This window comes from Taeniopygia guttata, chromosome 1 (assembly GCF_048771995.1).
Source record: "Taeniopygia guttata chromosome 1, bTaeGut7.mat, whole genome shotgun sequence".
NCBI lineage: Eukaryota > Metazoa > Chordata > Aves > Passeriformes > Estrildidae > Taeniopygia > Taeniopygia guttata.
Genome location: NC_133024.1, coordinates 22,056,843 through 22,069,641, shown reverse-complemented (window position 1 = coordinate 22,069,641; position 12,799 = coordinate 22,056,843).

The window sequence follows — 12,799 nt, the reverse complement described above, 5'->3', positions numbered from 1 at the left end:
AAATTGAGAGCCCCCTCTGTGGTGCACTGCCAGCTCTGCCCCACTGTTTAGCCCAGAACGGGTGCTGACCTGGGTAGTGCTAATGGGGGAGGAAAAGAGGGGCTGCAGGTTACAGCCTTCTTCACCCTCCAGAAAATCCATCCTTTGGGGTTTCTCCATACAGCCCCCGCTTGCCAGATGTTTCAGCCATGCAGCCCTTGGAGAGAAGGTGCAGGAGGAGGAGGGAGGATTCAGGTGGCAGCATTTATTCTGTGTCCTCCCGGTGGCCCTGAAACCCTCCAAACCTCATTTTTCAATAGGCCACCAAAACAACCACTAGATGTTTAATGACTTTCGATCTCTCCTGCCCCAGACGGGCTTTGAAACAGTGACTCAGATGCCAAAGTCCCAGTAGCGAAGTGGCTTTTTAATGACACAGCTCGAGCTCGAATTCCAGGCACAGGGGAGGCTTTGACACTGCTGTTTGTTTTCTTATTGGAGAAGTTCAAGAGAAGCTCAAGGCTTAAAAGCAAACCCTTGAAAGCAAAGCATTCCTAATCACATAAAAGTGTCTGCACAGGCCAGGGCTGAAGAGGGGGCTTGTGACTTTAATCTTTGCATATCCCTTTCTTTCTTCAAGCATCTCTCCCTCTCACAGAGGGGACACACACACGCACACACAAAACTCTCCTCAACGCCAATAGTATAATGCTCCAGGAGAGGAAAGAGGAGGAAGAGGACGAGGAGGAAGCCAGCCCGCCTGCCTGCCCCCATGCTGAGCCTGAGCAGACTTTGTGAGAAAGCTTCTCTCCATCTGCAGCCCAGCCCGGTGGGAGTCAATTAATTCTGAATAACCTAAACCGACAGAGGTATTTGCATTCACAACCTGACTGATGACCGTATAAAATTGATTTATGAATTGAAGTACTTTCCCTCCCCTTATCCCCAATTCAAGCCATAATTGATTATACGTGCTGCAGCGAAATTAAAGAAAGGAAAATTAAAAAAAAGAAAAGAAAAAAGAGAGGCTCCACAGACGCTGCTCTATATTCTCAAGGTTTCCCGGGATTAGCCGATCTATTCATCACTTATTTTTTTTATTTAAAAAGTTGCTTCCTTTACCCTCTTCACCAACTTTTCCCCCCGCCCCCTCCCCTTCATCCCTGCCCCTCACCACCACCTCTCAGCCCAGGCTGCAACACAGTGGGTCGTACCTCAGGAGAGTTGATGAGAGGCACAGAACCCCTCAGCAACATTCCCACAGTGTGCCAGTGAGGTGAGAAGGCTTTAAGCCTGACACTTCCAGGGCAGAACAGATCCTTCCAAAAGGAGAAGGAGCCTAAACTGGAAATCCTCAATCCAAGACGGTCCGAAGGTCCAGCTTAACTTGCTGCCTTGTAATTGCTGCATTGTAGACTTCTATGGGGTGGGGAATTCACTTGGCACTTCCAAGCAATCATCTCTTATTAAAGAGATGCTTTCTTATACTTATGCATTACTCATACAATGCCCTTCACGACGTAGGGAGAAGTGCTGTATGAAAGGAGGTACTATTGGGCAAGATCCACTAGCCTGATGTCAATAGGAAGCACAAGAAATCTTGTTGGAAGCAGTTGAATGATACAACTCCACAGATTTTCTCTTGGCACTTAGTATATTAAGCTGAATCCATAAACACGAGAACTGATGACCCTTTTAATTTTTTTACCCCTCATTATCCACCTACTCCACTGTATCCATCATCTCATTTTCATTATCTACTCATTGTTTTTCTTCCCATTTTACATATGGGAACACAGAGAAGCAGGCTAGTGGTGGGAACATAGGTCACCTATTAGTCTATTAGTCCTGCTCTCTTTCTGCTTTGCTTCTTTCTAAATAATTTTTTCATTTTTAAGGAATGGATATGTCTTCTTATTTTTTTTCTCTTGAGTTGGAAGAGACAAAAAAAACCCCCCAAAAAACCCACCTAGTATAGCTGAACTCATACATGCTTTCACTAAAACTCATTTGCCCAGAGTGCTCTGTAAAGCTCACAGACCTCTTGAGCATGTAAGTACAACTTCATATCACTTTGCACAGTTGCAATTCTTATTGTTCCTTTTCCTTTAGGAAAGTATTTGAACCAAGTCTTTCAAGCATCTGGACACAGCTCAGTAATGCCATCTGCATTCCACCTGCAGTGAAGGAAGAAAGATTGTGATCTAAATGAGGCAAGGGGGGGATTTGGAACGTGCCCATTCCTGGTATCTATACTAGGATGGGTAGAGCTCATTTATATCAACCTCCACAAAGTTGTCTCTCTCCCTTTGGGTAAAACTAAGAAGAAGAAAAGGGTCCAGTGAAAAAACATCAAACAAGACCACTTCCTTAACTATTCAAAGAGGCCTTCAGCAAGAAGCTTGTCCAAGGACTCTTTCACACAGCAGCTATGGTGCTACCACAGAGTTCAAGGAGAAACCTCTCTGCTTTCTCAAGGAGAAGTTTCTCTAACAGGCCCTAGGAAGATGAGGGGGGCAGGCAGGGAGGCAGTGCTGCGCAGGGATCCAGCTGTGCCTCCTCCACTGCAGCTGCTTGCCTGCCCCTCACGTCCCCGTCCCCCACTGCCTAATGCCTTTGTCCTGCTCCAGGGCCATTTCCCTAAAAGTTCAGTTTTGCAGGTGTCTGACCTCATTGTGCTGGGAACAAGGGGAAGGCTGGGGGAAGGGGGCTCTGTGTAATTAAAGCCAAAAGCCCTACGCAGTGCTGGAAAGCTGAACCTTAACTGGCATCTCACATCTCTGGTGGAGGCTCTGGGCTCTAAAGGACTTCGGAAAAGGTTCAGAGCAGGATTCGAGAGATACTGCCAAAAATCACAATGGACCCAGGAGGCAGCGCTCCACATCCCAGTGGTCAAACTCTGTGCAGAATAAAATCCACTTCACAGCAAACAAGGCCTTTATGCTGCAGTCTAGGATATCATTTGGGAAAAAGCTCTCTCTGCTTCAAAAATCTACAAGGCCCCACTTCTGGAAAACGGTGCTGTGTCCACCCCACCTGTCAGCTCAGATGCGAGGTGCACAGCCAGGTTCTGCAATGGTCTGTGGCCCCCTCATAGCTGCAAGGCTTGTCAGACATTTGCTGTGCAGGGAGGGCATCTTGCACCCTGAGGTAACACAAGGAGCAAATGCATTGTCCTGGCTCTGGGGGTGTCCTCCAAACAAGCCTCCCATTTCAAAAAGCAGCAGCTCCAGGGCACAACAAGGGGCACTGTATGTGGGCTGGGCTTTCTCACCAAGAATGCCTGTCCAAATTGACCTGAAATACAGATTGTCTGTGTCTTGAGGAGGTGAGAACCAGCTGTGCCATGAGCAACTCAGGAGCTCCTGAGCCATCTGGAAGGTGCAGACCAAAATCTGTGATTCTTTCATGCCAAGCTGAGGCACTGAGCTCTGGGATGGGGAGACAGCAACATAGAGTGGTGGTGGGCAGCCCTGGCAGGGGAGGGCACTGCCCAGATCCCACATCTACCTGGCTCTCTCCCATCTCCACCACAAGGAATCTCGCAGATGTCAGCCCCGACAAAAACACGCAAATGGGAGGGAAGTCAGCGCACATTTACATCCAAAGGTCGCTATATCCTGAGTGGTAAATGGGTGGACAAAGAAGTTAATCGGGGAGTCAAAAAGGGCAACCTGAAGAGGAGCAGCAGCTGGGAATGTGGAAGCAGAAATCAAGGCAATTAGCAGGGAAAAAAAGAGGGAGAGTTTTGCATGCCTTTCTGATTTTTCCACATGGAAAGAACAACACTATCTTATCTGAAACAGAATTATTTTTGCTGAGAGAGAGCAATCAGTAGGCTTGAACTGATGTCTTTGCCAGCAGTCACTGTCTTTCTTCCCACACAAACCAGCGACCCCTCTGCAGACAGAATAGCTGCCTGAAATTCCAGAGCTTTCAGGGGGAGAGCAGTGCCATCCCTGCTCACACCTGCACTGACAGGCTCTGCTATATCACTTATCTGCTGCCACAACGTGTGGAAGCATCCATCAGAAAACTGATACTGATTCCACACTGGGTGCTCTACAAACATAGAGCCTAGAGATGCTTGGATCTGCCAGAGCCCACAGCGCAACTATCACAAGCAGCAACAGGTCACTGCAGCCTGCAGCCATTCCTGAACTATTGTTCAGAGTACAGACTAAGGTTATGTTCCCTTTTAAGCTGAGTCAGTATTTTTACTGAGTTCATTGGGAGCTTGGGCTCAAGATAATAGTTATTAGATGGGCCAAACATCATCTTTCAGAGCTTGGACAGAGCTGTATTTGCCCCAGGGGTGTTTGGGAAATGGAGAAATGAACACCATCACCCATGTTCCTAAAAACAAACCAGGAAAAAAAAAAGTTTCAAAAATATTGATAAGTATGATTTTCTAATAATAATAATTATGCTTTTCTCTACCTCTAAAAAAAAAAAAAGAAAAAACCCAAAAAAACAAAAAAACCCAAACAACAACAATACGAAGAACTGTTTTTCCAGATAGTCAAGGATTTCTCCTCTTTCAACAGCACAAGCTGATCAGCCTTTTAATACCATTAGTTCAAATGAGCAGAGACACTAGCCTGCTGCTGGATGGGTACCAGAGGGGCTGGATGCTCTGAGCAAGCCCAACCACCTGCCCAGGGCTTGCCCTTCTCCCTGCATTTAACATGCCCACTCTGGCTTCATGGAGTAACTTTACCACACTGACCTATTACTAAGCAAAAAGCTGTTTATTGTTCTCAGGAAATGCAGCTCCCATTTCCTGTAGTGTGTATCTCCTAGGCAACAGAAAAGAGTGAGGACTCTTTGCTTCACCCATAGCATGAACAGTTTTGGGAACTGGGGTACTTCCAAGGGCCTCTGGACTTGACCTGGGAAATAGCTGGGCACCTCTCTTTTAGGCTAGAGCTGGTCATTTGCCTTGCTCAGTCAGCAAACCTGTGAGAATCTGACTTTCCTATGCTGTATTGCTACACATAGGATCTAGCAAAAATACAGCATCTACTCAAGTGAGGCAAATGCAGAATGAAAAATGCATTTTGCCAAATGCCCAGGAGCTCTTGACTGGCTTGGTCCAAGCATTTTTTTCATAGGGCCTAGCTGAAATTAGAAATGTAATTTGGTATCATCCTGGGGTCTTTATAACACAGAAGATCAGACTAGCTGGTCTAATAATATCTTTTGGCCTTCAAACCTATGAACTGATGGCTCATCTTTCAAACACTCACTTTCTCAAGAACTGGGTAGAGATTAGGTCTAAAATGTAAGTGTCCCTTGTTGCCTCTGCATTTGTGCTGGGCTTCTTTGGTAGCTGCACCCTTGCCCAGCTGCCTTGGGAGCTGTTTTTTGTACACTTGTCCCCATTTGGTCGCTTCTGTTATTAAATTCCAAAGTGACAGACCCCAGAGAAATGCAAGCGGTTATTTATTTCTCTCCAGCTGTAAATGTGCAAATACTTTTATCAGAGATTGCTTCTTAAAATGTCACAGACAATGGGGCATTTTTGCATGAGTCAAGCCAAAAACATAAAAATGTCTCCCAGACATTACTTTGTCCATGGCACTGGGATATGTTTGTGCAACTGGTTTCAGGACCAAAAAAAAAAAAAAAAAAAAAAATCTAGCCCTTCCTCTGGTGGGTATCAAAGCATCCTCAGGAAAGAGTAGGATAAGCACAGGGACAAAGCTGAGCTGCCAGGTTATACCTGGGAGGGGAGATTTCTTTGCCCGCTCCCCAACACCAGCAAAAACACAGCAGGGGTTTTGTTTCTCGAAGCTGCAGCTTGGCGGCCGTGCTGGGTCACATTTTACAGTCTGGGCCGGGGCAGGATGAAAAGCAGAGCTCCAGTTTCCCGATGGCCCTGGAGTTACAGCCAACCCCTAGGCAGCTCCCTGCTGGCAGCGCCCTCGGAGGGGAGTTCGGGGAGTTCGGGCCTTTCCCTCGCTGCCCGGCCCTTTTCCCTGGGAGAAGCCGCTCCGGCACGGCGCTCCCCCCGCGCCGCCCGGCCCGCCAGCCCTCAGCTCGCCACAGCCCCGCCACACACAGCCCGCGCTGCGGGCAGCACAAAGCCTTTCAAAGCCGCCCTTTATATCCCCCGCAGCTGCCCGCGCAGCCCCTGCTCCAGCGCTCGCCCAGCAAGGATGCTTATTCTTCGGCTCCCAAAGGCCCCCATTGCTGTCAATTAGTTACGGGACGCCACCGGGATTCAAGGATGACAGCTCCGGCAAAGCAGGAGAAATGGACTCAGTGGGAAGCGAGGGGGCCTGCCCTCTTTCTTTCCCCCTCCCCGCGTCTTTCTCCCCCACAAGGAATACCTTTCTCAGCGAGGCCTTTTAAGCCGCCCCCCCAGTGCCACCGCCCGCGCCTGCATGCAGGGGCACGCACGTAGAGGGATGCGCGGCGCCGGGAGATGCCAAGCGTGCTGTGAAAGGGGCGCCGGGGACAGCCGACCTGCCCACCTAGGGGGTCATCAATATTTCTGTGTGTTTCTTTCTCCCCCGCCTCCATCCTGGTCTCCAGTTACAAATCCCCCGTCTCTCCACTCTCTGGGATGAATATAACATCTTATTTCTCCTCGACTTTCCCACCCAGGCTGGCTTTCTAGAAGGGGAGGGATGGGACAAAGTTAAAACACGACTCTGCAACAAGGGTGGGTTTCCCTTGGCAGCGTTTTATCTGTCGCTTCTGGGGATTCTCAGCTCATCTCCCTGTGTGTAACCTGGAGTGTAACCCAGCAATCTCACAGAGAATGGGGGAGTAAAGCCAGGAGGGGGATGCTGACCCGGTGATTTCACGGCAAACGTCAGTGCTATGAGATTTAGGAAAGAAACAAAGGCTGTAATGGTTTGGGAGTGAGGGACGTCTTTAGCCAGACCGTGGAAATAAGATATATTTCAAGAGAAGGCATTCCCACGCTTTCAGCCTTGATATTTGGTATGGAAGAAAATCCAACCCAGGCATTGGCTTTGGTGATTTCAAATGGGATGTGTCTCATGTGAACTCCAGCTTTGGCTCCTGTCATAAATTCCAGTCAGAAATGGGGATCACTCACTCCTAACTCAATCTTTATGTTTGTATCTTTCCTGGACATTTGGATAATATGGAGGGTCTTATGCCAGCTGTGGATTTGGCCCAGCCAGAGTAGTCTCTCTGGATCAAAGAGGGATAACAAAACAATATTTAGATAATTTTTTCCTTGTCTCTGCTATGGACTGTTTGCATGTCCCTTGTCAAGTCACTTCATCATGCGCCCACCCGAGCCATGAGCAGCTTCCCTTGCTGTCCCATCACATCTCCCTGCCTGGAGCCACAACTAAGTCATGGTGACTGCATTTCACATGCCTTCATGGGCTCAGACAGTCCTTTCATCTGAAACACTTAAAGATAAGAGCAGCTCAGATTCAATTTCTTGGACCAAAATCTTCCCCTGAAGTTTGGATCCTGAGTGGTCCCAACCCAGAAAAAAAAACCAGTCTTTTGGTTTGGCTGCATCTAAAGGCTCCAGCTCAAGCCCACATGGCAGAGTCTTGCACAAATAGCTCATCTCGAGAGACTTCTGCTTCCTGGAGAGATTAAATCTTTCAGAAACAGCATAAGATTTCAAATCTCTAGGAAAAAAATCCTCCCCTCTGCTCCCACCCACATCTTGGCATTGACATGGGACCATGGACCCTTGCCTAATTCAAAATCAAATTTAGACAACAAACTCTGGGCTATTAGAGTGGGAATGAGAAACCTTCACTCACAGTGGGAAAACCCATGGACATCCTTGAAGGTCAGCAGAAGATACTGGGAGAATTGTGTGTGGCTCAAATCGGGTGTGCACTATAATTTTTGTACTGTGGGGGCTGGAGAGGGAACAAGGCAGCAAAATAACTTGGTGTTATGAAAGGCAGATGTGATAAATAGTTCACAGGAGAGACTAACAACATTTCCAGGCGACTGGAGGAATAAGCTGTCCAAGGAATGGCTTCTAAATGAAACAGCCTCCGGCCAGTGTCTGCATCAGGACAAAGGATGGGTTTATTTTGGATGTGCTAGTAAAACTGCTGTCTGCGAGCCATAAGGTCATGCAGCTAAGGTCTGGCTGTTGTCTGGTGAGGAAGCATTCCTCTGGGCCTCCTCTGTCAGTGTGCAAACGCAAGCCTTGTAAACAAGAATAATATAGTCCCCATTTCCCTACAGAGCAGTACTGCAATGAGTGATCTCACTACAAGGAGTTCAAACCTACTTGTGCTGCAGCTGAAAGGGTTATTCACATAGCAAGCACTCGGTAACAAAATGCTCTATATCCTGAGCAAGGGATTGGTGATGGCCAAGGATTTGTCAGGTGATCACACATGAGAAATGCATCATGTCCTACATAGTTTCCTTGTACACAGCAAGACAGAAGAAACCTGTAATCACGATGGCACCAGCTGACTGCCTCATTGGTAAACCATCAAAACACGAGAGTGTTCGAAATAATAGTGTGTCTGAAAAGATGAATTCTCTTTTCCATCTATTGACATGATTCTGGTCCATGTTACTACTGATGGTATGTTACATATTTTACAGCCAGCCTGAGAAGGCACTGGCTTCCATAGACATTAATCCAAAACTTGTGACTTTTGCTTTGTTCATGCAACCACATACAACCATCACACATTGCTTATTTAAAACAAACCATGCCAGAAAGGAAAAGTTCAAGGGATTTGTGTTTGGTAGATGAGTGTTGAGCCATATTGACTTCTGGGCCATGGACCTCAACATGGCAAGCAAAAAGCAGTAAGAGTGAGAAAGGCAGAGCTGGAAACGCCAAGGGATGTCTCATAAATAAGGAAATCCATTAGCTGCACCGAGGTGGGAGGTGGGCGGGAGATGATGACGAAGGGGGGATGGTGAAGAGTGGCCAACGAGGAGAGTGGATCTCACACAGCGCTTCCTGGGAGGCCACTTGGGTCATGGGCATTATCATCAGGCTGACAAAGAATGTCAGGGCTGAAAAAGTTGAAGTAGTCACTTTAATTAACACCTCTTCACTGGGTGAGGCAAGTAGCTACCTCCCCTCTCCACCCTCCTTTGCCATGCACCCTGTGGAGCATCTCTTACCTGAGCTGCTGGAAGAGGGCTCTGGTGAGAGGTGTTTGTCACCATGTCTTAGTGCACCACTGACAGAGTCGAGAAATTCAGCTCACCACCTCAGGGCGTGAGCAGGTAACAATCTGACAGGGGTTTCTGCTGCAGTCAGTGTTGGGGAAGCAGTCAGGAAGAGGTGAAAGCAATCTCTGGGATTAAATCCTCCCAGAAATGCTGTCGCTCTTCCATCTTGCATGCTAATGCCAAAACTTGAGTTTCTCAGGCAGGGATGAAAAGAAAACACATATCACACAGGACCCTTGGGACTGGGATGGGGGGTAGAAGGATTTGAGGCAAGAAAGAAGACCTTTCTTCTCCTTTACATTCCCATTAGTACTGAGCACCACACAAAAATGAAAAGGTTTGATGTCACAACACTGAAATGCTCTCCCTAGTTCTCCTGAAGGAGATACAGGCCTACAGGAAAGATCCTACCAGTTAGCACCTTGGTGGGATGGAGAATTGCACTGGTCCTGCTTGGGCAGGTGAAAGACACTTAACATTTGCTTTAGTTTGCAGAATGGGAGTCTGTACCAAGTTTGTAAATAAGTTAAATCTTCCTGAAAGGTGTATTTTCATCCAAGTTTTGATGAAAAGTTTTGTGGTCTGCATTGGACTAGTCTGTTGTAGTGCTCTCCTGAGATACCCTATGAATTTACTTCGCAGTCTCATCAGATGGGCAGTAGGGGCCTGATTTGCCCTCAGCTTAAGGTTTGTAGCTCTGATTAAAATACACAATTATGAGAGATGAATCCTATTTTTCAGAAATGCAGTCTAGTGGGAAAGGCTGACCAGAGAGCTCTGCCTGATCTAAAGGACTTGAGGAATGGCCTCACCTGGGAGAGGGTTCTGTGATGATGAGCCAGAGTTAAAAGAGCAGGGTTCAGATCCTGCCATGCTACAGATGCTCTGGGTGACCTTCTGCAAATGACTTGGCCAAGGACAGAGTTTCATATTCCCCAGCTGTTGTAGCCAGCTCTGGTTGTACCCAGCTGGCATTAATCTCAGCTGGTTGTAACCCCATGGAGTTGTGAGTATGGTAGAGTAGCAGTGTCTCAGCATCCCAACTCTGCATGTTACACACTGGTTACACTCCAGCAACTGAGTGGAGGTGCATGTGAAATTCTGCATGAGCTCTGGGAGTAATAAACATAGCAGCTATACTGGGCTGCAGAGCTTACAAGCAAACAAAAGCTCTCCTTTCCATTGCTGACACAAACATCTTTTTATTGCAAAACTGGGCAGGAAGATAGTTTTTGCACTTTGTGAGCTTGAGGCTTCATTGAAAACCTTTTAACTCTTATGCTATACTACCACAAGAAGTTAAAATCTGAAAAATCAGTGTTGCAAGCCAAAATTTTTTTTTTCTCTCCACATAAAGACTTTTGTGGCTAAACAGCCTTTGACCCAAGAGATGAATCTATTCCTCCAAGGCTGCTGGTACACAATGTTCTGGCCAGTTTGCAATCTCCCTCCCACTAGTGAGGGTCAGCCTCAATTGCTCTGACCCACTCAGCATGCCATGACTTCCTCAGCAGCAGACACAGTGGAAGATTTTATTTCATTGGTCCTTTCACACCTAAGGAGCAGCCCCTCCATGGCCCAACACATCTGTCAGGTCTCCTCCAAGTCTCTGCTCCTCTGTCACTCCATGCATGGTTGTGTCTGCATCTTGAAGACATCAAGCATCCCGGGCTGGCAGGCAGCCCTTCACAGTGCCGGTGAGGGCTGCAGGAACAGGTGTGGATGCCAAAGGATATTTAATGCCACATGGCTTAATCTGGAAAGGTTTGAAGTCTGGACAACCCACCCTACGGTGTGCAATTTAAAAAGGCACGATCTCCCTGGTTCTTCCAAGGAGTGATTTGATCTACAGGCACCTCAAGGGAGAGAGGGAGTCCTGATATCAAAGGGTTCTTTAATCTGGCAGAAAAGGGCATTTATGAGAACCAGCTGCCAGCAGCTGAGGCCAGACAAATTCAGACTGAAAATCAAGGTGCACGTTTTCAACTGTGAAAGTAATTAATCTGTAGGGCACATTGCCGAGAAGGCCAGCGGCGGCTCAGTCGCCGGCAGGCCTGAAATCAGGACCAGATGTTTTCCTGGAAGAGATGATATCACCTGGCCAGGGACAGCAGGCTCAGGGAAGGAACCATGCAGGGTCAAGCTGGAAAGTCACAGTTGCTGCCACTGCCACAGCCTTACAGCCTATGATCCACGCAGGAATGTGTTTTTTCATATACATATACACAGTATATGTGTAGTTTCACACGTACAGCTCCGGTTGGCATAGACCAGCATACCTCCAGCCAAAGGTCTGCTCTGTACACTCTTTATTTACCCATTTCAATCTTACAGAGCTGCACAACTGCCTGGCCTCAGCTCGGGGCCAAAGTCTCCACTGGAAGATTTGACTGGGCAATAGGACTGGGGGGAGGGGAGAGCGGCTGGGCTTCCGCTCACCTGGTGGGAGGGATGCCTGCCATTGCCTGCCTTCCCCCCACAGCCCATGAAGGTTCCTTCCTTTGGGCCAGTGCTGCCTCACAGCGCCTTGAATGTTGCTTAGAGCTTCCATTGAGAATCAGTGGATTGGGCAAAATCCCATATTCACCCTTCCTTCCCCGGCCCCAGCCCTCCTTGGCTGAACTGCAGCCCAGACGTCGCGAGAAAAAAAGAAACAAAACCAAAAAATCAACCTAATAAACCACAGACACACATACAAAAAACCAAAATAAAACAAAAATCCACCACAAAACCAAAACAAATAAACAAACAAACAAAAACAGGAAAAGAAGGAGAAAAGAAGAATGTAAAAAAGCAAATCCCAACTCTCTCTGCTGCCAGCAATGACTACAAACAGGCCCTGGGCTCTGTGGTTGATGGCATCAGCAGAGGGACCCTACTTGTCTGGCTGCCATCCTTGCTGCCAGCCCCCTTCCTGCCCAAGCCCCTGGTGTTGCTATATCTACGCTCTTCTTTCTCCTCCTCCTCCTTCTCCATTTTTTTCCTGGTTAAGAAATGTGCACTGTTATAGCTGCGGTCTCTCGCTGCATTGTGCTTTTTGACTTTCTTAAGGCAGCAAGGGCTATTTGCTTGGGGCAGGGGGAACATGGATGCAATTCATCCTTGCACAGGTTGATGCTTCTCTGTGTTGGCAGTGGAACACAAGGAATGGCTGCAGCTTGTGTTCCAGGGCTGAGAAACACAATGTTGATGGGCTGGGGAGGGGAGGAGGGGAGGGGGTGAGTCAAAGGGCCTCCTGAATCGATGGGGAATAATATGAAAGGAAAACTCTGGCAGGCATGGGACGACCCAGATGGACAAAGTGCAGTGAGGCAGCTTAGTTAATGGGCTGCATTAAAATTAAACAGAGACAGTGTTCATTCTGAAGCAGCACAGTGACCACAGAAGGGCTTTGCGGCCCCTGTGGGAAGGTGGTGCGAAACAAAACCAGGGAAAACCTTTCCCTCCCTTGCTGCCCTATCCTCAGCAGGTGTAAACTGGGGCAGCCCTGCTGTCCTCTCCCTGCCTGGGTTAACACAAGCCAGCTCCCAACATCCCTGCCACCAGCCTGCATTTCCATAAAAGGGATGATGATCTTGTCAATGTTGCTGTAAATCCAAATTTTTGTACATGGCACAGCTCTCAGAGAGGTGACAGCCGCTTACCAGCTGGTCACCAG